The following is a 26,440-nucleotide window of genomic DNA, read 5'->3' on the forward strand; positions in this document are numbered from 1 at the left end:
GGTGTGCAGCCACCTCATGCTGTATATTATGGATTGTTAGATTAGGTATTCATGTAAACTGATCTTCTCTACCTATTACCTTACTCTTACAAGTTCGAGAATTTGGATTAAATATTGTTTTCTACCTACCTTCATTACCTCTTTTTGTTGTACTTTGCAAACCCTTTTTTTTTTCTCCTGTTTAATCCTAAGGTTGAAATTTTTTTTTTTTTTTCAAATTCAAGTTTTGGAAAACTGATTTGAGTGATATCTACCTTATTTTAATGTCTTCAATTACAAGTGACTCAACCATGAGTACGGCTGAATCTAAAGGATCTTAAAGAGATCATGTAAATGTTCAAATTACATCTATCAAACTCAAAGGTAGTTTAATTACTTGGTGTGGTCACAAGCAATTCAAGTGTACATACTTGCAAAAGGTAAAGGTTAAGTTCATTGAGGATAAGCCTCCTGCTGAGACTGACAAATCCTATTTTAGTTGGATCCAAGATTATGCAATCATCAAAATTTGGATGTGGAATAGTATGGAATCTGATATTGCAGCGAATGTTATGTTCCATAAGCGCAAAGGGAATATGGGATGACTTGCAAGAGACCTATTCCCGAGCTAAAAATATGACTCAGATTTTTAGTATTATAAAAAATTATTTCAATTTCAGCAAGCTGACAAGTCTCTACAAGATTATTACAACTCCTTTAAAGGCACGATGGAGGAGTTAAATGTCTTTTAACCTCTCATCATAGATGTAGAGAAGCTTAAGGCCTAATGGAATGAATTTTTTGTATCCAAGTTTCTTACAGGATTGAACGCTGAACTGAAATCTATCAAAGGATAGTTATTGTTGGTGAGCATGTCCCCAACCTTAGTGAAGCATATTCTATGTATTGCCTTGCTTGAAGGGAATTCTCCAGCAAAAAAGTTCTATAGGAGAAAATTTAGCCTTCACTACCTCTCGTGGAAGGGGATGTGGTTGTGGTTCAGGGGGAGTTAGTAGATCTTTAGGAGGTCGTGGTGTTTAGCTGTCTGATAAGGCATCTTGACTTCGAACTCATTGCGGTAAAACAGAGCACTTAGTGGAAGCTTGTTGGGACAAACATGGAAAGCCAAAGTGGGCCAAACAACTTACTACTCATGCCGTTTCTGATGGTGGTACTGATACTATAGCAAACAATAATAGTGGGTTTGGATTTTCTTTAAGGGACTTGTCCAAGACTATAAGAGATGATGAAAGCCAAATCCCTTGCCAATTGTAAAATATTGAGACGGGCGCTTCCACATCCACTAGTACTTCTGCTGCCACACTTTCTCATATAGGTAACACAACACTTCTCACTTCCACTCCCACCCTTTAGATCATCGACTCAGGGGCCTCTTCCCACATGACTGGTAAGTCATCATTTTTTAGCTCTTTTTTTAAATCTACCACTAAAAATTCTATTGTCATAGCTAATGGGACTTCCACACCTATTCTAGGTTGTGGAAGTGTTTCTCTTACACCTTCTTTTACTTTGTCATCCCTACTTCATGTTGCTAACTTTCCTTTTAACTTGTTTCTTTTTTGGATGAATGAATAATATATTAAAGAAACAAACAACAGCACAACAGAAATACAAAGGGCATACAAGAAAGAAGGAAGGGGGGGGGGTAGCAAGGAGCTTGGGGGGGGGGGAGAGGAAGGAGCAACTGAGGCCCCAGAAACTAATAATCAACCTATTTCTGGGGCTGTCAACAACAGGGGGATGGGGGAGGGAAAGCAGCCTAGATGAAACATCAAATAAGATGGCTTTCCAAATCATGAAATCATGTCTAGGGGTCACGATTTGGGAGTCCATCTTCTAAGGTTGCGCTCCCACCAAATGTGATGGATGGCGGCACAAAAGACAAGCTTGCCAAGGCGGTAGCAGATGGAGTGACCGGCAAAATTCCTCGAGATCTAAAACCAATCACGAGCGAACCCGTGCGAGCGCCTCGAGCGGGGCCAAATGGAAGCAAGGGCTCTGTCCCAAAGGGAACGGGAGAAGGGACGGGAGAAGAAGAGGTGGTCAATGTCCTCAGAACCGCTCCAACAAAGGGTGCAGCTAGGGTTGGTGGGGATGTGGCGGTTGATGAGGAAGGATTGGGTAGGGAGAGCATAAATGAAAGCTCTCCAAAGGGTGAGGGAATGACGGGGAATGTGTCCTTTGAACAAAACCAAATGGGACCAGGGGACAGGGGGATTGGGGGAGCAGAGAAGATTCCAAGTGGATGAGGTAGTAAATGAGTTGGAAGGAGATGGGGACCAAATGGTGGTATCGCGGGATAGACTAAGGATAGGGGGGACAGCATTCCATATATGAGTGAGACTAGGGTGGGGGAGAGGGGCCCAATCCCCAAGGGAAATTAAGGTGTCCAGGGTGGTAGTCTTAGGGATGCGGGTCTCACAGACTGCATGGGGACCAAGAAGGTTGAAGAGAATGCCCAACGGATGCCAAGGGTTAAGCCAGAAGAGGGTGGATGAACCATTTGAGACTTGGGTTGAGATGGCAGAGAGAGCACGGGGCCTAAGGAGAAGGATTTTCCTCCAGATCCAGGAAGGGTTAGAGGGGCAGGAAGTAGTCCAAAAGGAATCCTGTCTAAGTAAGTAAGAATAGACCCAGATGGAGTCATGCTTGGAAGCAATCTTCTAAATGAGTTTAAGGAGGCAGGCCATGTTAACATCAAGGATACGCCGGATACCAAGGCCACCCCAGCTTTGGGGTGACAGACAGCTTCCCAAGAGATGGGATGAAGGAATCTGGAAACCTCTTGGCCTTTCCAGAGGAAGGCAGCGAAGAGGGACTCCATGGATTGGAAAATGGATTTAGGGATAGAGAAGATGCCACTCCAATAAAGGTAAGAAGATTGGAGGACAGATTGAATGAGCACCACTCTCCCAACAAAAGAAAGAAGCTTGCCTTTCTAAAGCTGAAGCTTTTTCCTAATATGGTCAAGCATAGGAGAGCAATGATGACGGGTGAGCCTACTGGGGATAAGAGGAAGGCCAAGGTAGGTCACAGGGAAGGAGCCAGGACTAAACCCCGAGAGCTACAGGAGAGAAGCCCGGGCAGCATCGGAGACACCAGAGAGAAAGAGAGTGGATTTGTTGAGGTTGATGCTGAGACCGGAAAGGGATTCAAACAAAGAAAGGGAGGAAAGGATGGTGGAAATGGATTGATGGTCAACTTTGGAGAAGATCATGAAATCATCTGCAAAGGCAAGATGGGTGAGGTTTGAGGATCTGCACTTGGGAATGGGAGATATGAGGAGTTGATCCGTATTAGACTGGAGGATCCGGGAGAGAACCCCAAGGGCTAGGGTAAACAGGTAGGGAGAGAGAGGGCAGCCCTGGCGGATTCCCACCCTAGAGGGGAAGAAGCCAGCAGGGGAACCGTTAGTGATGATGGAGAAGCAAGGGGTGGAAATACAAATCTTAATCCAAGGACAAAGGCCGGAGGGAATCCTATAGAAAAGAGGACCTCGCTAATGAAATCCCGGCGAATAGATACGAAGGCCTTGTGAAGGTCCACCTTCAGGAGAGCGACCGGGGAGTGGGAAGATCTATCAAAGCCTCGAACTATTTCCGCGCAAAGGAGAATGTTGTCCGAGATGCTCTGACCCGAGATGAAAGTAGACTAGTTAGGGCTCACAAGAGAGGGAATAACCTTCTTGATTCGATTAGCAAGGATTTTGGTAATGAATTTGTAGATGACATTACAGAGGGAGATGGGGCGGAAATCTGAAAGAGAAGAGGCATTGAGCTTCTTAGGGATGAGACACAGGAAAGTTTGGTTGATGGAGGCGAGCTGGGAAGGATTAAGAAAGAAACTCAAATGGCATGGATGAGATCATCCACAATGAAGTCCCAGGAAGACAGAAAAAAACACATACTAAAACCATTAGGGCATGGGGCCCGATTAGCTTTGTGGGAGCGGATGGCAAAAAGGATCTCATCAGGGGAGGGGATAGATCGGAGGGATTCTAGGTCAGAGGGCGAAACAAACTTGTTAAGAAGAGAGGGAGGGAGAGAGGGCCGGGAGGGAAGGGTAGAAGGCGAGAGAAGAGTAAAAAGAAAGAGACCACTTCATTCATGATACTAGGGAGATCAGTGATCCAAGAGCCATTCCTAGACAGGAGGCCAGGAATGGAGTTGAAGTTCAAATGACCTTTGAGGGAGCGGCGGAAATAGGCAGTGTTTGCGTCCCCAAGATCGAGCCATTTGATTCTCGCTTTTTGCCTAAGAAAGCTTTCCTCCTGGGAGGAAAGGGAGGAGAGGGAGGAGAGAGCTTAGGAGAGAGTACGCTCTTCCTCGGCAAGGGAGGGATTCAAAGGATCCCCGTGAAGGAGCTGGATTCTAGAGAGACTAGAGTGGCAGGAAGAGACTTGAGAGGAGATATTTCCAAACGAAGAAGAGTTCCAGGATCAAAGGGCGGACTTGGTGTTTTCGAGCTTGCGGGCTAGAGCAATCGAGGGGAGAGAATTACAGTGGGTCGGCAGATTCCAAGCTTCAATGACTGTGGGGAGGAAGGAAGGGCTAGAGGCCCACATGTCAAAGAATTTGAAGGGCTTGGGGCCGGTGGAAGGGAGGTCAAAGACATGGAGTGTTGGGGATAATGGAATGCACAACTACGAACAGAGAAGAACATAAGCAAAACACACAAGAGGGATTTAACGTGGTCCGGCAAAACCATGCCTACGTCCACCAGAGAGAAAAGGAGTTCCACTATTTCAGAAAAACCTCACACCACTTTATCACCCACAAAGTGCTGCCCTTTGCTTGCCCCCAATCCTTATCCTCAGGATGGGTTTCCCAATCCCCTACAGGGATTGATTCCCCAATCTCCTACAGAGATTGATGCCTATAGGTTATCCCACATAGACTATTTATAGGGAAACCTAAAACTCTAATCTCAATGTAATTACAATTTTACCCCAGCATTAGTAATTGACCCAAACCCTGTTTCAATTATAAATACAACCAAAACCATAATTACATAGACCCACAAAATACAAGACACCCAAACCCAACAATCTCCACCTTGGCTTGAATTCTGCAAACCACCTTGAAGAAAACCGTTGATGATGTCTCTCTGCAATCACCCATCTCTGTGTATCCACCACACCTTACCGCATGACCCACATCCCCTCCAGAGGTGCTTTTGTTACCGCCATCACTAAACCAGCATGGCGCACCCCCCCCACCTGGGGTGTCTCCTACAGCTCATCGCTGCTATACATGCATGATCCACATCCCCTCCAGGAATGCTTTTGTTACCGCCATCACTAAACCAGCATGGCGCACACCCCCACCTTGGGTGTCCCATACAACTCATCACAGCTATACAACGTGACGTGGCCCCATCTCTTTTGTCACAGCCGGCTCTGAGAGATCACTACCACTCACCAAATCCAAAGCAAATTTCATTCGCTTCTTTCCATATTTGCCCTTGTTTTGCGCCTGAACAACCTGCAAATTCTGTTTACCTATACCCCTTGCCAAAGCGTCAACTGAAGCTACACCTGTTTCAACACTCCCTGCAAGCCTGTACAATTTACTAGATCTGTGGCTTTCGTACCCATCAATCAACTGAAAGAACCTCACCATTGATCTCCATATGAACTCACAAAATCAATATCAACGGAGTGAAATCTCCTCAATCCGTCACTTCCACTAAGTCCAGAACGCCCAAAAACCCTAGGAACACTTAACTCCGTACAAAAAACCTTCACACAAAAACCTGTGGAAACAATCTATACGATACGATCCGATAAAACAAAAAAAAGAAAAAAGAAAAAATCCCTGTTCTTTTCTTCGTCTTTTTCCCACCGAATCTTTCTCTTAATTTTTTTTCTTCTTTTCTCTAAGGTTCTTCCACATTCCACTTCTCACTTTTTTTCAATTTTTTTTTACTTCAAAACAATGCAATGATGTGGTGACAAAAAAATCTTAAAACACCACTGTTGGTGCTAATTTTGCCGATAGCCTTGAACCGCCACCTTCGCACTGAACTCCTCAGATCTAGATTGATCTGGCTGGTTTGATTCCTCTGTCAATCTCTCGTTCACTGGAAAAATGAAACACACTGGTTAGAAACGGAGCCGATCGTCTTGATTGGCGTCGCGTCTCCGACGACTAGTTAGGTTTATGAAGATAATTCTTCAGAGCTCGAAGGAGCTTCTGAGGTGTTTCAATGGAGTAAAACTAGGAAAGAATCCAGTGTTCATGATCTGAGAGACTTACTCTTCTCGAATTCTCCTTCCCCTTTTATATGGATTTTCCCGCTAGTAATACTTTCAATCATGACCGTCGGATCATCGCTCCTTCTTGAATGGTGTTGATCATCTTTTCTTTATAATCTCGAGTGAACCCATAAGTTCTTTGATCTCATCAATCGAATCCGGTTAAGCCTGATTAGACCGGTACAAATCGGAAGTGGATATTTTAGCCACAACACAAACCCCCAAGCCTGCTGATCAGGTTGAACTTATATGAGACTTTGATCAGTAGGTTGAAAAAATCATCCAGCATACCCTGTTCAGCTCTTACGTCTTTTTCCAAGGTACTTTTTGATTTTCAAAGAACTATGATGCCAAGTCATCATATCTTCATTAACTTGAAAGTTGATTTGTGGCTCTCCCCCATATAAAATCATAACTTTTGTAATTGTAGAACCATCTTGCGTGATTATTACATCTTTGTACTCAGCCCCCAAATCATCTTGTAAACCAGCTGAAATCTCTTTCTTGTCAGACTTTTCACAATTTCTTAAATATAACTTTTCATCTTCCTTAACGTTATCGCCGCTTGATCATAAATTTTGTCTCTTCCCCACGTACAGTCATCATGTTCTCCCTTACTTTTCATATATCATCCTCGTATTCTCAACCGCAATTTCCCTAAATTCACCGATTGATTCCACGCATTGGTTATGAAAAGTAATGACCATTGATCTTGGAACATCGTGTATTTCCCCCCATTTTTCAAGAAATCTCCTTTCACCTCTCTTCATTCTTTATATATTTATCTGTCAACTGTCACCTGCTCTCCTCCGTACTCTGTCCTCCTCTTTCGAGAATATCAAATACACTTATCCGCCATTTTTCCCTGTCACTTCTCTTCAAATTTTATCCTTCGAGTTTTTTTCTTCTTCTTCCTTTCCTGCTTCCACCATGGATCCTGCTTCCAACCCTTCAGCACCTAGTACCTCCACACAATCCATTATTCCTCCAAGTATCGAACGAATGAAAGATATGTCTGGTGCTTCTTCTTCCCATCAGAACCCTTTAGACTGGAAACCCTCTCCATACGCTCATGACGAAGCTATCGTCACTTATACGCCTGTAGACATGTCCAAAGAGAAAATGGACCCGAAGTATGCAGGTCCTGAGTGGTATCCAACCAAGGTAAAGAAATCTCACCTGGCTTCTTATTTGGAAAGTTACCATTTCCCTTTTGACGCCAGAATATGGGTTCCCGAACCTTCTGACCGTCCTTATACAGTTGATCCAAGAGTCATCACCATTTATCTTGACCATCCCGATTCAGGTTTCAGAATTCCTTTGATCCCAATAGTCCAATCTTTGTTGGATTATTATTATGTTTGTCCCTCTCAACTCACTCCAAACAGTTGGAGATTGATTTATTGCTTTTTTGTCTTCATTCTCAGAATGAAACGCACCCCCTCTGTCGATCTTTTCAGGAACTACTACACTCTGAAAGTATCCCACGAACGCGGATACCTTCACTTTGCTAGAAGAACCTGTATTTCAAATGAACTGGGTAAAGAGTCCCAGATTTTCATTGACTCTTCTATTCCCCATGATAACAAATAGTGGCGAGAAAAGTATTTTTTCTGCGCCATTCCAAATCCAAATTTCCACTCCCGATGGTGTTTACATTCTTTGAACTCCCTGTCCCCTTTGAAAGTGCGTCCAGAACTCAATGAATATGACCGAGAAACTTGGGGTTTGATTCCTACTGGAACTCCAATTGACGCGGCTGACCTAAAAACGGATGCAGGCCTAATCAATCACGGTCTCTTCCCAGGTAAGGATAACAACAATGATATACCTTTCCTCCCTTTACCATTACTTTTCCTTTAAACCTCGTCTTCATTTTATGCATATACAAAAACTATTGCTCGTCCAATTCCTAGTGTCGTTGATCTTCGAAGAGTTGCCTTAGAAGAAGAAAAATCTGATCCCAAGGTTGTCAAGCCCACCAAAAAAAGAAAGCACACTACCCTCCGTTCCTCAAAAAGAAAGTCTACTGAGAAGGAAACTTCCCCTGGTCAGAAGAAAGTTGACCAGACGCCAGAAGGTTCCGTCAGAGAAAACCTTGATGTTCAAATTGTGAAGACTGTTGCCAGTAAAACTCCTGGTCCCAAGATGAGGACCTCCAGAACTTCCAACACCCTGAGATGTAAACTTCGGTCTACAGGTCCAGCTTCTAGTCAGGGGTTAGAAAAGAATCCAATTCTGTTCCTATTGAAGCCCCCAATAAGGAAAACAATCCTCTCGAAGAAATCCCTGCTGTCATTGAAACTAATGCTGAAGAAAACAGAGAACACACACTGCCAAACATATCAGCTGAGTTATCCCATGATACTTCAATCTTCCCAGAAAAGATGGTCGAGGATGAAGGTCAAGGTAAGGAAATTTTTGACTATCCTCTTGATCATCTGAAGAAAAGCTGAAGATATACTAATTCATGCTACAGGTGATATTATTGAGGAAATTGCTGATCAATTATGTGATGTGAATGTTGATATGTCCAATCCTCCCTTGGAAATTGTTGCCGAAGAAAATGTTTCTGTGAATGTTCCTTCTACTTTTGTTTTGCCTTTATCAGACCCTGTGTTGGATGATGTCATTCCAGACATCAATATACTACCCCCTGTTCTTGAAGAAAATAACCAGAATGCTTCTCCTCTTGAAGAAATCCCTGAAGTTATCCCTCCAGAAAATAATGTTGCTCTTTATGAAGCCCATATGGCAGTTGATCCCCCAGTTGGTCTTGGAGATCAAGAGAATATTGTGGCTGAAAATATTGTTATGCAGGCTGATTCAAATGATGCTGCCATAAATGTAGATCTTCAGAATGTGATTGAAGCTGCTGATCTCCAACCAATTCCTGGTCCACCAGATGACACCCTAAGTGTTGCCGACTCAGGAAACCCTTTTAACCCTGGATGGCTTTTGAAAGAGAATCATACAACCAGCCATAACTGGGAGGTTGCCAGAGAATGGGGAACCAAAGGCAAAATTCCCCGTGACAAGAGAGAAACAGCTCGAATGTCTGACCCTGACCTTTACTCTCACGGATGGGGGTAAGAAACATATTTTTTTTCTTCATTAAAACTGATTTATTATTAATTTTATATATTTATTTTGTTTGGTTTATATTGATTAATCTACAGATGTTTTGGAGCTGCTTTTAATGCATTTTCTGAAGTATTGGAGGGGGAAAAAACTCTATCTCAGGAAAATGACAACTTGATTAAGAGGAATTTTGAGTTGGTTAATGAGGTACAAGAACTTCGAAGAAATTTGAACTCTTCAGAGAGAAAATTGACAGCTGCTGAATTCAGAGAAATAGATTTGATCAATGATCTAGATGGATTTGCAAACTGACTATGAACTCTGCTTTGATCATTGTGCTGATTTGCAGGAAGAGGTTTCCATGTTAAGAGATGTTGTTTTGAAACATAAGGATGAGCTTCTTCAGCTCGAGATGTTAAAGAATAATGCCCTTGAAAGGGCCAAGATTACCACTGCTGAGAGAGAGAATCTCAAGGAAAAGTTAACCAGAGCCTTTGCCTGGTCAAGAGATGTTGAAAAAGAGAAGAATGAACTTTTGGAAAAGTTCGAAAGATTGAAAAATTGAACACAAATTTGGAGTTGGCTCAGGAGTACCATGTTAAAGCTTTTAACTCGATTTTATAGGAAAAGTCTACTTTAGAAAATCAAAATGATAGTTTGGGATTGAGACTCTGCGAGGTCGCAGCAGAAAGAGATAATCTTAAGGTTTCCCTAGGTTTGATTTCAAAGGAAAAAGAGAGTCTACATGCTCTTTTAGATGAGACTCTGAGATATAAAGCCTTAATGCATGAAGATATGGAGATAGAAAGAAGACAATTCGAGGCAGAAAAGAAAAGAATATAGAATGAGAATCAGATTGTCCTCAGTTCAATTACCTCTTCTATGAAGGAAGTTGGAGATAACCCAGCTTTCCTCGGATTTTGCAAAAGCATGGTGAAGGACTGTTCTGACCAAATCTTCTCGGAAATCCTTAAGATTCACCGCCAACATAGATTTCAAATTACTACCTTCAGAATTTCTCCCATCTAGAACATTTTTTGATCTTAGGAATTTGAAACACCTGAACTCTGATAGTTCGTCAGAAGATGATATTGATAATGATAACAATGAGTCTTCCAGTTTTGGCCATAATCATTCTGCCAGTGATCTAGGTGATGATGATGACTCACCTTTTCAAGATGAAGAAGTTGTCGCTGATGATGTTGCTGATGATGCTGCATATGTTGACCCATTTGCAAATTTAAAAATTTAGGAAAATATTTCCTTTGCTTTCCAATTTACCCTTTTTTTTCTTTTTTTTTTTGCTAATCTCTTTAGTGTATGAGATTTTCGACTTTGTCCATCTTTTATATCAATAGAATTTTCTTCTTTTCTCTTTTGCCCCTTTTGGCTTTGACAGAATAATACTTTGAAGAGATTCTTTATAATATTGACCATCATCCTCAGGCCATTGTATATCTAATTAGATATACCCTTCTGACCAAATCTGCACCCTTAATTAGCTTCTAACGAAATATTCCTGAGGAGAATATAACTAATGAAGCTTTTATAACTGGTCAGATATTCTTAGATAATGGCGTGTAGAAAATCTTTGCGCTTTTGATTAATGTCCTCCACATAATCTGCTTTGTGAGTAATTTTGTTGATTTGCTCCTTTGCTTTCAATCAAAAGGCTGCCTTGGAAAGTTGGCTACTTGAGCCGACTTTCGGAAAGTCGGAACCATCCTCGGAAGGAATGATCCATGATTAAGCTAGCATGACCTGGCTACTTGAGCCTGACTTACGTAAAGTTGGGACCACCCTCAGAAGGAATGAGCCGTGATCAGCTTCGGAAAGCATGACCAGGCCTCGGAAGGCTGGCTACTTGAGCCTGACTTACGAAAAGTCGGGACCACCCTCGGAAGGAATGATCCGTGATCGGCTTCGGAAAGCATGACCGGGCCTCGGAAGGTCTGGCTACTTGAGCCTGACTTACGAAAAGTCAGGATCATCCTCGGAAGGCATGATCCGTGATCAGCTTAGCATAATCAAGCCTCGGAAGGCTGGCTACTTGAGCCTGACTTCGGAAAGTCGGGATCACCCTCGGAAGGAATGACCCTGGATCAGCGTTGAAAGGCATGATCAGACCTCGAAAGGCTGGCTACTTGAGCCTGACTTTGGAAAGTCGGGATCACCCTCGGAAGGAATGACCTTGGATCAGCGTTGAAAGGCATGATCAGAAGACTGGTTCGCCAAAAATATCTTTTGAACTAAATGAAGAAGAATCCTTTGATGACAACGATTAATAAGATGATTTCTTCAAGAATACCAGAAAATCCTGTTTCCTTTCTATTGATAATATTTCTTGAGATGAATTACATTCCACGGTCGTTTCAAACAGCTCCCATAAGCATCCTTTAGCCAATATGTATTTCTGTTTACAGTTTTTGTCACCACATATGGTCCTTCCCAGTTTGCAGAAAGCTTTCCACAGTTCCTTGGATCTGATGCTGATTTCTTTCTCAAGACCAAATCTCCCACTCTAAAAGATTTAGGTTTGACACAAGCGTTGTAGTACGCTGTTGTTCTCCTTTGGTATTCTATATTGCGGTATAAAGCTCTCTTTCTGACTTCATCTAAAAATTCAAGATTTGCCCTCAACCCTTCTTCATTAGTCATCGGATCAAATCTTTCTGATCCCACCATAACCTCCATTGGAGCCAATGCCTCAGACCCATATGCTAGTCTAAAAGGCGTTTCTCCCGTTGGTGTCCTGACTGTAGTCCTATACGCCCACAGTACATGAGGTAATTCATCGATCCATAGGCTATTTGCCTCATCCAGCCTCCTCTTTATTCCTTGCAGAAGTGTTCTGTTGGTTACCTTGATTTGACCATTGCATTGAGGATATGCCACAGATGAGTTCTTGCATTCAATATGATAATCTGCACAGAATTCTTTGAATCTTTCATTGTCAAATTGAGTTCCATGATCTATCAGTAAAATCTTCGGCAGACCATATCTGAATATAACATGGTTTCTAAAGAACTTCTCAATTTGATTTGTGGTGGTCGTGGCTAAGACTTCTGCTTCCACCCATTTCGTGAAATAATCAATTGCAACTACCACGAATTTTTTTCCTCTGGTTGTAACAGGAAATGGACCTAGTAAATCCATTCCCCACATAGCAAATGGAAGGGGATTGAGTATTGATGTCAGTTGTTCTGCTGGCTGGTTCTGAATTGGTGCATGAATTTGACATTGATGACATCTCCTTACATACTCAATTGCCTCAGATTGCATGCGTGACCAATAAAATCCTTGTCTTAGAACTTTATAAGCCAAAGCTTTCCCACCTAGATGACTTCCACAGATTCCTTCATGGACCTCTGCCAAAGCATATTGTGCATCAGATGGTCCCAAACATTTCAAAAGTGGCCCAGAAACTGTTCTTTTATATAACAGTTCATTCTTTAGAATAAACTTAACAGCTCTTCTTTTTCACAGTTTTGGCCTTTTCTCTATCCTCAGGAAGAATACCATCTTTAAGATACTGTATAATAAGATCCATCCAAGATATTTCTGCATCAATTTCCATTATCTCTGGCTTTGAATATGCTGGGATATCCAGCTCCTCAAAATATACAGCCTGCGGTAAAGAAGTAGATTTTGCAGATGCTAATTTCGCCAGAGAATCTGCTTCATTGTTTTGATTTCGGGATATTCTCATGATCGAGAATTGTGAAAACCACTCTTTACACTCCCACACCTTCTTAAGATAATTGATTATCCGATCATCCTTCGCATCATATACTCCTGTAACTTGGCTGACCACCAGCTCGGAATCACTTCTTACTTCAATGTTTTGTACACAGAGGGATCTGGCCAGCCGCAAGCCTGCAATAAGAGCTTCATATTCTGCCTCATTGTTTGAAGCGTGAAAATTAAATCGAAGTGCATTCTGAATTACAAATCCAAACGGACTTTGTAAAATCACCCCTGCTCTTGATCCTTGAGAATGACTTGATCCATCCACATGCAGAGTCCACCCAGAAGACATCTCATTGAAATCTTTTTCTTCCTCTGGTAGTGAAATACTTTCAGCAATAAAATCAGCCAACACCTGTGCCTTTATCGCAGTTCTAGGTTTATAATCTATATCATGTTCTGTTAACTCTACTGCCTATGATACCATTCTCCCCGCCAGATCAAGCTTATGCAATATTTTCTTTAAAGGCCAGTTAGTAAGAACAATAATTGGATGAGCCTGAAAATAAGGTTTAAGCTTCCTAGCCGCTATTATCAAAGCTAAAGCCTGTTTTTCAAATTTTGGATATCTAGATTCTGCATCTAACAATGTATGACTTACAAAGTAGATAGGATTTTGGACAATACCTTCTTCTCGAATTAATAATGCGCTTACTGCTGCCTTCGAAGAAAGTAAATATATCTGCAAGATCTCTCCTGGCTTTGGTCGTCGAGATAGAACTGGTGAACTGGTCAGCCTCCTTTTTAATTCTTCAAATGAATTCTAACAGTCCTCTGACCATTTGAATTCGTTAAGTGCATTTAGATTTTTCAACGCCTTGAAGAATGGTGCGCATTTATCTCCTGATTTTGATATAAATCTGCTTAATGCCGCAACTCTTCTTGTTAAACTTTGGATTTCCTTCATACTGTTGGGTGCTGTCATATTCAAAATGGCCCTGATTTTCTCTGGATTTGCCTCAATACCCCTCTGTGTAACTATATAACCAAGGAATTTACCAGACGAAACTCCAAACGCACACTTTTCAGGATTGAGTCTCATTCCATTCCTTCTCAGTACATCAAAGCACTCCCTTAGATCAGTGAGATGATCAGATCTAAATTGACTTTTACGAGAATATCATCTACATAAACTTCCATATTTCTTCCAATCTAATCAACAAACAACTTATTCATTGCCCTTTGATACGTTGCACCAGCATTTTTTAATCCGAAAGGCATAACCTTATAACAATAGCTTTCCCGATTTGTCATGAATGCTGTGTGGGGTTGGTCCTCCTTTTTCATAAGAATTTGATTATAACTAGAATAAGCATCCATAAAGCTTAACATTTGCTGACCTGACATAGCATCGATCAACTGATCAATTCGTGGCAAAGGATAACAATCCTTAGGACATGCCTTGTTCAAATCAGTATAATCTACGCACATTCGCCATTTGCCATTATGCTTCTTCACCATTACCACGTTCGCAAGCCATTTAGGACATTCAATTTGCTCAATAAACTTAGATTCTCTAAGCTTTTCCACTTCAATCTTAATCGCATCATGCTTTTCTGATGAGAAATTCCTTCGCCTTTGTTTCACTGGTTTGATAGATTTATCTATCCAGAGACAATGTTCTGCCACCTCCTTGCTTAAACCTGGCATATCCTGTGGTGACCAAGCGAAGACATCTGCATTTTGCTGAAGAAATTCTTTTAACTGGTCTTTGTCTTGATTGCTTTGATCAGCCCCAATCATGGTTCCTTTGTCTGGATTTTCAAGGCCAAAACAAATTTTTTCCAGCCTTTCTACTGGTTCACCTCTTTAAATTTTTTCTTCATCCCTGTTATCCATAACCTCCACAGTAAGAGCAAGAGCTTTACCTTGTGCCTTTGAATCTTTCAAAAAAGTTGTATAGCTTTGCCTTAAAATTCTTTGATCAGACTTGCATTCTCCAATACCTCCTTCAGTTGGGAATTTAACTTTCAAATGTCTCGTCGAAACTACAGCTCCAATAGCATTCAATGTTGGTCTTCCCAAAATTATATTGTAGGCTGACAAACTCTTTATCAACAAGAATTTAGTAACCGTAGTTACTGTTTGTGGATGTGTTCCCAATGTGATTGTTAACTCCACAGTTCTTTCTACCTGAAGTAGATTCTCCAGAAAATCCAAATAACCTTGTCCCACAAGGTTTTACCTTGACCGTATCCAACTTTAACCGTTGAAAGGCTTCATAAGACATGATGTCTACGGAAGACCCCGTATCAACTAGAACCCTGTGAATATCCCTGTTTGCCACCTCAATGACTACCACAATGGCATCATCATGTGGTTCCTGAATTCCATCCATCTCCTCCTCTGTGAAGACTATCTCTTTCATCTTTTTGATTCTTTTAGGAATAACATGAGATTCGACAACATTTACATACCTGGCATGTGCCTTAGACTTTGAAATTGAATTCAAATCTAAACTTCCCAAGATGGTCATGACAGGAGACTGCTTCTATTGAACTTGCTGGTTTTCCTGATGCTTAGCATTTTCATCTGGAGAGTTAAATTGAAAATCTCCCTTCGGCTGATCTTCCCTTGCTAGTGGCTGGTTATTCCATCTTCTCGGCTGATCAGCAACATTTCTCCGATTACCTCCATTTCTCCTTTGAACATAATGATCCAGTCTCCCCTGACTGATTAATCGTTCAATCTCATTTTTCAAAATTCTGCAATCATCAGTATCATGACCATGATCCCTGTGATATCTGCAAAATCTGTTCGGATTCCTCTCATCTGCCTTTGCTATCATTGGTAATAGCCACTTTACAATTCCTTGATGTTGAATTCGCATCAGAATTTCCAACCTTTTAGTATTGAGAGGAGTATAATTTTCTTGGAATGGCCTCGGAATATCCCTTCTGAATTGACGATCAGGACCATTTCTTGGAAAATTTCTGTTATTTTTTCTATCCCTCTGATTAGATCTCATGACTCCATCCTCTTTCCTTTTGCCTCCATCGCCATCAGTCTTTTTCCTCGCCTGAAGGATGTCCTTCATATTAGCATATTGATTACAGCGAGTTGTCAACTCTGCAATATTTGCCGGTTTGTTCATGATCAGGAATTCTAACAAATGATCGTCCGTCAGACCTCTTGAACATAGCATCATATGCTACTGCTTCATTCAAGTTCTTAATCTGAATTGATTCTTGATTGAATCTTTTCATATAACTTCGAACTGACTCACCTGATTTTTGGCGAGTTGCAGCCAAATTATCAACAGTTTTACTACTCTTCATACTACTTTGGAATCTCGACAAGAATATTTTTGTCAGATCTCTAAAATCTCTAATAGAATCTGGTAATAAACTGAAGAACCAAGTTGTTGCAGAACCTTTCAATGAAAATGGAAAGGATCGACACTTTAATACATCAGAATTACCTGCCAGCATCATAACAGAATTGAACTGAGCCAGATGCTCCATCGGATCTGTGCTTCCATCATACATCGTGAATACCGGAAGTTTAAAATTGCGCGGCAATGGCGCTGACATAATATCTTTAGAAAATGGATTTTGATTTATCACTTCTTCCACTTTTTCTCCATTATCCTTGTTCGTCAATCGCTGAATTTGATCGTCCAGGATACGAAATCTTTTATTGATTTCCGATCCATGAACCTCAGATCTGCTACCTTCTGACTTCCTTATTTCTCTTTTATCTCCCCGATCTCCAAGGCTTCTACTCTTTTTACTTTGAATTTGACTTAATCGATCGTCCTTGGATGATCCTTGGTCTTCAGATTCCAGAGGAATATAATTCGGATCTGCACTTTCTCCTAATCCTTCTTTGAGAATTGATCTTCTTTGGCCTTCTCTTGACCTTTGAATCTGAGGATTCGGAACAGAGATCGTTTCAGCTCGAGAAAGAGTTCGAGATCTTCTAGCTGGTGAGACTGGAACTCTTCCTTCTGGATGAATTCCAATTTGCTTTATGAACGTCCTCATCAAATTTTGAGTTTCTAGGATTTGATGTTGCATACTTTCGAATCGCTCAGTAATTTGATTCGGATCCAGTTCCAGATGAGATGCCGCCAACGCATCCTACAAGTTGTTTCTCCTGTCTTTCGAACATCTCAGTAGGATGAGGTGAACGATCTTTAGTCATTCTTTGTCTCTGCCGAGTCTACATCGTCGGAATTTGTGGTACTGGAACCGTTTCTCTTGTTCTCCTTTTTGGATTTACTCTCCTTGGTTCCCTCTGGCTTGTTTTTACCATTTCAGTCGGTAATACCTCCTCTCGCTCAGGTGATTGAGCCATAACCTCTGCTTCAAACTTGTTCAAGTTACAGTTGTTCCCACAGACGGCGCCAAAATGTTGGTGCTAATTTTGCCGATAGCCTTGAACCGCCGCCACCTTCGCACCGAACTCCTCAGATCTAGATTGATCTGGCTGGTTTGATTCCTCTGTCAATCTCTCGTTCATTGGAAAAATGAAACACACTGGTTAGAAACGGAGCCGATCGTTTTGATCGGCGTCGCGTCTCCGACGATCTAGTTAGGTTTATGAAGATAATTCTTCAGAGCTCGAAGGAGCTTCTGAGGTGTTTCAATGGAGTAAAACTAGGAAAGAATCCAGTGTTCATGATCTGAGAGACTTACTCTTCTCGAATTCTCCTTCCCCTTTTATATGGATTTTCCCGCTAGTAATACTTTCAATTATGACCGTCGGATCATCGCTCCTTCTTGAATGGTGTTGATCATCTTTTCTTTATAATCTCGAGTGAACCCATAAGTTCTTTGATCTCATCAATCGAATCCGGTTAAGCCTAATTAGACCGGTACAAACCAGAAGTGGATATTTTAGCCACAACAACCACCAAACAAACACCGAGACCCAAAGTCGGACCGCTACATATATATGTATGTTAACCAGATTTAATCCGATCAAACTACAAGAAAAAAAAAAGATAAAAAAAACTTCACGATTCTAGATCCATAATAGTACCTTCGATCAATCTGTCGAAACCTTCTCCGTTTTCCTGGCACCTATCATCTCCTTTCTGGATCTTCGTACACCTCCGGCGACGATCCAACGAAGCTCGCTCTGATACCACTTGTTAGGGATAATGGAATGCACAACTACGAACAGAGAAGAACACAAGCAAAACACACAAGAGGGATTTAACATGGTTCGGCAAAACCATGCCTACGTCCACCAGAGAGAAAAGGAGTTCCACTATTTCAGAAAAACCTCACACCACTCTCACACCCACAAAGTGCTACCCTTTGTTTGCCCCCAATCATTATCCTCATGATGGGTTTCCCAATCCCTGATTCCCTAATCTCCTACAGAGATTGATGCCTATAGGTTATCCCACAGAGACTATTTATAGGGAAACCTAAAACCCTAATCTCAATGTAATTACAATTTTACCCTAGTATTAGTAATTGACCCAAACCCTGTTTCAATTACAAATACAACCAAAACCATAATTACATAGACCCACAGAATACAAGACACCCAAACCCAACATGGAGGATGCAGGGGGAGTGGTCAGAGAGGCTGGGAGGAGAGAAGAAGGCATGGGAGGCAGGGAAGGAAGTGAGCCAGGCCTCATTGGCAAGCCAAGTGAGGTCATGGCCAGACCAACAAAGATCCAAGAGTCCCGTATCCTCGAGGCAAGAATTGAAGTCATCCACTGCCACAGGGTCCGGAAGGTTTCCACCCACTCTCTTATGTGAGAAACGGACAATATTAAAATCACCCCCAATGCCCCAAGGCAGACCATCCGAGGAGGGAGCCAAAGAACGGAGATCTGCCCAGAGAGGGGATCGGTCAGATGGCTGGTTAAAGCCATAAACGATGGTGAGAAGGAGAAGGGAGGAAGCCAAGGGAGTGATAAACTGGAGGTGCATGAATTGGGAAGATGAGGAGAGAAGGGAGATTTAAAATTTAGATGGATCCCAAAGGATCCAGATGCGGCCTTTGAGGGCAGCATGGTTAGAATTGGAGAGGAAGGACCACGAGGGGGCTATGGACTTGGCAATCCGAGGGGCACTATCCATATGGATATGGGTTTCAAGGAGGGCACAAAAAGAGGCTTTAGACTCACGAATAGAAGATTTCACATTAGCTTGCTTATGGAGGGCATTTAACCCTCGAACATTCCAAATGAGAAAATCGGACATGGCAACTATTCTAGAGGGGAGAAGCCATCGGTTTTGCAAGATGGAGAATGGGCGTCAAGAAAAGCGAGATTTGGGGGATAGTGGACCAAGCAGGGGGATAGAGAGAGGGAGTCTCACTCAATGGGGAATGTAGGGGGGATGGCGTTTCAAAATGGTTTGGGTCAATAGTGGAGTCCGAATTAGGAGACTTAGGATAAAGGGGGTAACCAAGAGATGCAGAAGGGGAGGGCTCATAGTAGTTGATGGCGAAGGCAGGGGGAGTTTGGTTTAGAGGACACCGAGGGACAGTGGAAATGCTTTTGTTGGGCCACGGTGGGGGGTCGTGGGCTGGGTTTAAAGCTTTGATAGAGTTGGTTATTATGCTGGGTTTGGGAGGCTGACTGTGGGATGGGCCACGATTGATAGGAGGGTTAAAGGGATTTAAAGTGGCTGAGGGGTGCAAAGGGTTTGATGGGCCTAAGAGAGGAGGCCCATTAAGGGTCGAGGCAAAGTGGCCTTTAGGTTGAGAGGGGGAAAAGGATGTGGTTAGGTCAACAGGTTCAGCGGGGCCCACCCACACATCCAAGCAAATGAGAGATAAAGGGGATAAGGAAGAAGGGCACGCAACCATAGCCGAGTTTAGGGTGCGAACAGCCTGCACTGCCATAGAGCAGACGGTGGACTGAGGCGGTAAAGTCTGAACAATCTTTATGGCAGTAGGCGGAGGCAAAGCTCGAAAAGGTGCAACTCCAAGTCTATCGTGATTGGTAGGGATGAGGAGAGCCGGATCTCGCTCAAATCTGGAGGCCGAGGCAATGTCTACAGAGCCTTCGATGGGAGTTGAGGGAGCTGAGGGCAGAACAATGTCAGATAGGGCAACGTCGTTCCCCTGAGGAGCAGGGTTTGCAGAGGACACAGGCGTCAGAGTAGCAAAGCCAGGAGATCTTTGATTTTTTTTTCTTTCTTTCTTTTTCTTGTTTCTCCGGTAAGTTTTTGTCGGAGCCGTTGCCGGAGAAGAAGTTAACTGAAGCACTAAACTGCTCTGTGACTTTTACTCCCACTTCTTGTGTTTTCTAGGACCTTCACACAAGGAAGACGATTGGTGGAGGGTGTGAAAGGAACGGACTCTACTATCTGGACTATGTTGCCCCTATTGTTGCTCTCTCTGATGATGGTGTAGATGCTCTCCAGTGGCACTGTCGTTTAGGCCACCTGTCTTTACCTAGATTAAAAATTTTATTTCCTTCTTTTAAGTCTGTGTCTTGATTTAAGTGTGAAGCGTGTGAGTTAGGGAAGCAACATCGTGCCACTTATCCTCCACGCTTTATTCCTCATAGTGAGTCCTTGTTTTCTCTTGTTCATTCCGATATTTGGGGTCCTTGTAGATTTAGTAATAGGCATGGTTTTCGATATTTTGTCACTTTTGTGGACAATTTCTCCCGTCTTACATGGTTGTATCTTTTAAAGGATCGGATAGAGTTCTTAACTACAATTAAAAGTTTTATTCATGAAATTCAAACTTAATTTTTCTCTTCCTATTAAAATTTTTAGGTCTGATAATGCTTTAGAATATGTTCAACATGATATATCTAACCTTTGTGATTCTCTTGGAATGATTCATCAAACCAGTTGTTCATTCTCTCCTCCCAACAAAATGGAGTGGCTGAACACAAAAATCACCACCTCTTGGAGGTTGTACGTGCTATTTTGATTCAGATGAATGTTCCCAAGAGTTACTAGTAGAGTTACTAGTGTGATGCGGTTTTGACTGCTAGTCATTTAATTAACCGTATGCCTATGACTTTGCTTTATGAAAAATCTCCTTTTTCGATTGTTTTTCCCAATAGAGAACCGTTTTTAGTTCCCTCCAAAATTTTTGGTTGTGTATGTTTTGTTCATGTACCACATCTTTTGGATAAACTTTCCCTTATTTTGTTAAGTGTATTTTTCTTGGGTACTCACGTACTCAAAAAGGTTTTCATTGTTATGATCTGGTTCTTCACAAACAATTTATAAGTGCGGATGTGACTTTTTTTGAAGACACTTCTTATTATCCTATTATCCTAGTCAATTTGTGTCTATTGAAAACTGTGTTTTGGATGATATCCTCCTATTCCCTCTTTAGTTCCTTCCGCTAGTAGTGTCCCGCTATAGGTATATCAACGGAGACATAAGTTGGCAAAACATATTGTGGGTAGTACAGTTCCTCCTAACGATACTAGCGGCTCTCCTTTAGTGGAGCCTAAAGTTGGCCCTATGGATGTTCCTTCTTCATCCTCTCCACGACCGGATTCTTCTAGTGGAGATCCCACTCTGCCTTCAGATGACTTACCAATTGCTTTGAGGAAAGGTACTCGTACTTGTACTTTACGCTCTAACATTGTTTATCCTGTTTCTAATTCTGTCTCTAACTCTCATCTCCCTCCCTAACTTCCGTTACCTTGCTTTTTCTATGTCTACCATTCATATTCCAACGCATCATACCGAGGCTCTTAAAATTCCTGGCTGGAAAGTTGCCATGGATGTGGAAATGGATGCTTTATAGTCTCGTCATACATGGTCTTTAGTAGACTTAACTCCTGGGAAAGATGTGGTCCTGTTAAGTACCATTCTGATGGCACGATTGAAAGGCTCAAGGCCCACTTGGTGGCTAAGGGCTATACACAAACATATGGTGTGGATTATTTTGAAATTTTTTCTCCTGTGGCTAGAGTTAATTATGTTCGTGTTTTGATCTCTTTAGTTGTGAATTATGATTAGCCTCTTTTTCAGCTTGACATAAAAAATGCATTCTTATATGGTGATCTTCATGAAGAAGTTTAAATGGAGCAACCTCCAGGGTATGTTGCTCAAGGGGAGGACAATGTTCGTGTTTGCAGGCTTCATAAAGCAATTTATGGACTCAAATAGTCTCCACAGGCTTGGTTTGAGAAATTGAGCAAAACTATGGAGTCTTTTGGATTTGTACAGTGTTATTCTAATCACTCTATCTTTGTTAGACGACAGGGTGATTGTGTTATCAATATGGCAGTTTATGTTGATGATATTGTTATTTCTGGCAGTGATGTTGATGCAATCCATAAGTCAAGGCACACTTACAAAAATCGTTCCAAACCAAAGACTTAGGTGATCTACAGTATTTCTTGGGGATTGAAGTGATTTGCAGTAAAAAGGGAGTAAGTTTGTCACAAAGGAAGTATGTGTTAGATATTTCCCATTGGGATGCAGTGATGAGAGTACTTTGGTACCTCAAAAGTGCACCCGAAAAAAGGGCTCATCTATCGACCAAATCAGAGTATGGACTTGATTGCCTTTTCTGATGCAGATTGGGCTAGATCCGTCGTTGATCGCAAGTCAACTACAGGTTATTGCACTTTTCTTAGTGGAAATCTCGTGACTTGGAAGAGTAAGAACCAGTCCACCATTGCTCGATCTAGTGCTGAAGTTGAGTATAGGGCTATGGCCCACACCGTTGCTAAATTGATGTGGCTTTGTTCATTGTTTGAGGAAATGCGATTTCCAGTTTTTGCCCCTATGAAGAAGTTTTGTGATAATTAGGGAACCACTTACATTGCTAATAATCCAATATTCCATGAGAGGATGAAGCATATAAAGGTAGACTATCACTTTGTGTGTGATGCAGTCAAGAAGAAGCTTATAATGACTCCTTTTGTGAGCTCTACTGACCAACTAGCTGATTTGTTAACCAAAGCTCTATTCAGACCAAGTTTTCAGTCTATCTGTTGCAAGCTGGGCATGGGAAATTTGTATACTCTAGTTTGAGGGGGAGAGTTGAAGTATACGCAAGTTTGGGTTGTTTACTGTTCAAGTTACTGTTCATGCAAACAGTAAAGGTTGTTTTTATTGTTCACGTGAACAGTATTTTTCTTGTGATGCTACTCTACTTTCTATTTCTAATATAGGAGTCTTGCTACATAAGTTTTGGGAGTTTTTGGAAAGCATAGTTTTTATTTTGGTGCTAGTTTCTATCTTCAAAACTTTCTATTTTAGTAGCTAGAAAGTTACTAAAGCTGTATTTATTTATTTATTTTTTTCTTCTGGAGGACAGTTACTTGTCTCTCAAGTTGTATTAGATTTATTAGAAGCTATGAATAAAAGGGCTCTGCAATTCTACACTTTTTAGCTAGAATTGCAGGCCTCTTCTGCTGATTCTTCATCTCTCTTCTCTTCTTCTTCTTCTCTCTTTCCTCTGTTCAAGGTTAGCTGCTGTTTTGATTATCTAAAGCTTGTTTTCTAACATATCTCAAGTGATTTTGCAAAAAATATCAATAAAACAGTAGCACTAGATAATACAACTATATTAGGGTAGCAGTAAAATTTCTTTATGACACCAACACAGATATTAGATACTAGATATGAAAATTTAATGGATACATTGTTTTGTCATTTCAGGATGACAAGAAAATGTTAGAAATATATTCATTGGAAAAACTCTATTGGAAGAAACTACAGAACTTTTGTCCAAAACCTCAAAACCTAGACAAAATATTACAAAATTTCAAACAGCCGAAAGGTTAGAATTCGATTCCCCTGCCTAAACAAAATCAACATTCAGTAAGATTTAAAACCGCTGTTTTTTTATTGCCTGTTCTACATGTGAGCAAAGATAAAACCATTGGACCGTATCTCGATGCCACATCGTGTCAATATTTAAAAGCAAGGAAATGATAATCGAAATGAAGAGCAAAAGGAAGCAGAAATAAGATATTGAAGTTGAAAGTATGCAGTCCACACGTTTCAGATCATCTGGGCTTATGAGGCCCACAAAATGTGCCTTTTACAGTTGGGAATCATTATTCAGGCTTGACATGGTATAATATTTAAATAGCTATCTTAGAGGTTGAATAGTTTCGGAGTTATGGTGAATCAAAGTTAAACGCCACATTGCAGCAGTGTCATCCAGACTATTGGGAGTGCACTTCTCTGCCTTAGCTTATTTGGCTTTAAGGTTTGTTGAAATCAAATCCCATCAGGTACGTTAAGTAGATAAAGCTCGTTAGACTACAGTTGAGAGGGCATAATCAAGTTTTATCTGGACTTGACTTTGCAATGATGGGTTTTAAATTTTGTAATGAGATAAAGCACATAATCAAGAGGATCCTGTCTTTGCTATTACTTTTGGTTGATTACTCATTGTTTTGGATGAGGTAACCTGAAGCCATACTTCAATTATATAAATGGCATCTAACTACTTATCAGTGGTATGCCAATCTCATATAACAACTCTATTTCAATTTCACAGAACCTATTTGTACAGAAACCCAAGGATCGCATTCAAGGAAAGAAGGAAATGGACACTGAATTGTACAGAAACCCAAGAAACTTGCATAAAAAGAAATCAGAGGAGAAACCTCATTGTACACAAACTGAAGGAATACACATACAATGAAAGAAAGGCATAGACACTGCACGAAGCTCCTGCCACTGTAGGGTCTTGGAAGGAATATACACAGTTTTATCCCTGCTTTCACAGAGAATTTCTTTTCAACCTTGAACACATGACTGCCTGATCACAATGGGACAACCCTTACTCTTGTATGGTGAAGAGAACATATTCATTCCCTATACTTTGTTGAGAGATTGTTCCTAACGTGAACCCACAACCTCTTGGCTACAGAAGGAGCAATCTTATAGTTGCTGTGAGTTCCACCCACATCAAAAACATTTCAACATGAACCATATGCATCTCATAATTCTGTTTAGGAAAGGGGAAAGGAATCGTCCTAGGGCACCAGAAACCAATTCTTGAATTCGTCCAACCTGTTACCTAATACATTCAAGCTACCCTAACATTTTCATCCTTCAACCCACAACCACAGGATCAAAAAGAAATAGGAAGAGGAAATGGGGTAAATAAGCATTCTGAGGGAAGGAATGGAACCAAAAAGAACTGCAGTTAGGATGAATGTAAACAGATTGATTCAAATTATCATCGAGCTATTGATCAAGACCCAATTAATGTATTTTTTTTTTTTTTGGCCAACAAGAGAAAAACCCAATTATGTATTCAATTTGATAGCCAATTGATTAGGATATTTTAGCTCTAGTACCTCCTGTTTTTAAAGTTTCCTTTTGTTTTGTGTAATCTTGAAGGCCATCTGTTAGCTACAGGTGCCTCTAAACTCAGATTGTCTCGATTCTGGTGGCTGAACCCACCTCCCATTCTTGTAAATCAATTTCATTTCCTTAAACGAATCCATTCCCGTAATTGACAAAGACACAGAAAGAGACACCAATTGATTACTACAGTAGCATATGAAAATTGAACAACACAAAAAGGATAACATCTTAGAAAAATAAAACTAGAAGCAAATATAGAATATAACAGGAAACTATCAAGTTAAAATAGGCAAAAACAAAAGAAGGAAAAAAGAGGAACTAAGGAACACTGAAAAAGCATACCTGCAGCAGGTAGGAGGAGTTGGTGAGGCAGCGAAGTAGGAACCCAGGAGAAAGATGGAAAAACGAGAGTTGACTTGGAACATGGAAATCGTGGTTGGTGGTGGAGAGCAGCGTGACCTGCATGCCATTATCTCTTTAGTAATGGTACTTACAGTAAACACTAGGCAGCGGGCACACACGACACACACCCCATCGTTAATACGCATGAGATGGCTGGCGCAGTTTTCGCGGTGCGTGCCATTGTACAACCAACCGTCCAATGTCCATTAGACACATTCGTGGGGCGTTAGAAAGATAGGAACTATCGATGGAAATTTTGTTAAGGTGAATATATTTTTATTATTTTGTAAGAAAGGGGGAATAAAAAGTTGTGTAGACACTACATCGAAGAAAGTATGTCAGAGGATAATTTGCTTTTTACTCCACAACATCACACATCGAAGGGAGGTTTACCTCACAAGCGTTTGAAGGTACGCCCTTGTCGTGAATAATATGAAATTTCAAATTACGGGAGTGCCCAGTAATATGAAATCAAGCTCCCTTGGCGTGATAAGATTGAGTATGTAATTCATAATAAAAGACACAATCAATATTATGAATATCGTGTACCTATTCATAGCAAGAAATACAATTAATATTTTAAAGGGATAATTACTATTGCCCCCTTGTACTCTTATTTTATTACTAATCAAACCTCTTTCTTTATGAAATTACTGTTGCCCCCCTCACTTCTAACGGTGTTAAGTGATTGTTAACATCAAATGTGTAATGTTTATTTTGCCCT

General features: G+C 41.2%; 1 protein-coding gene across 1 annotated transcript in view; it reads right to left on the reverse strand.

The window, feature by feature from the left end:
• LOC149024744 (Ribonuclease E inhibitor RraA/Dimethylmenaquinone methyltransferase) overlaps window positions 1–25,947 on the reverse strand; it is a 39,983-nt gene extending 14,036 nt beyond the window's left edge. Inside the window, exon 1 of the mRNA XM_089144951.1 lies at window positions 25,657–25,947. The gene's annotated coding sequence lies outside the window, so the exon portion shown is untranslated. The remainder of the gene's footprint in view (window positions 1–25,656) is intronic.
• Window positions 25,948–26,440: the final 493 nt, after the last annotated feature.

Source organism: Hakea prostrata, chromosome 2 (genome assembly GCF_041222555.1).
Source record: "Hakea prostrata isolate BN-2017 chromosome 2, UWA_Hpros_2, whole genome shotgun sequence".
NCBI classification, from domain to species: Eukaryota; Viridiplantae; Streptophyta; class Magnoliopsida; order Proteales; family Proteaceae; genus Hakea; species Hakea prostrata.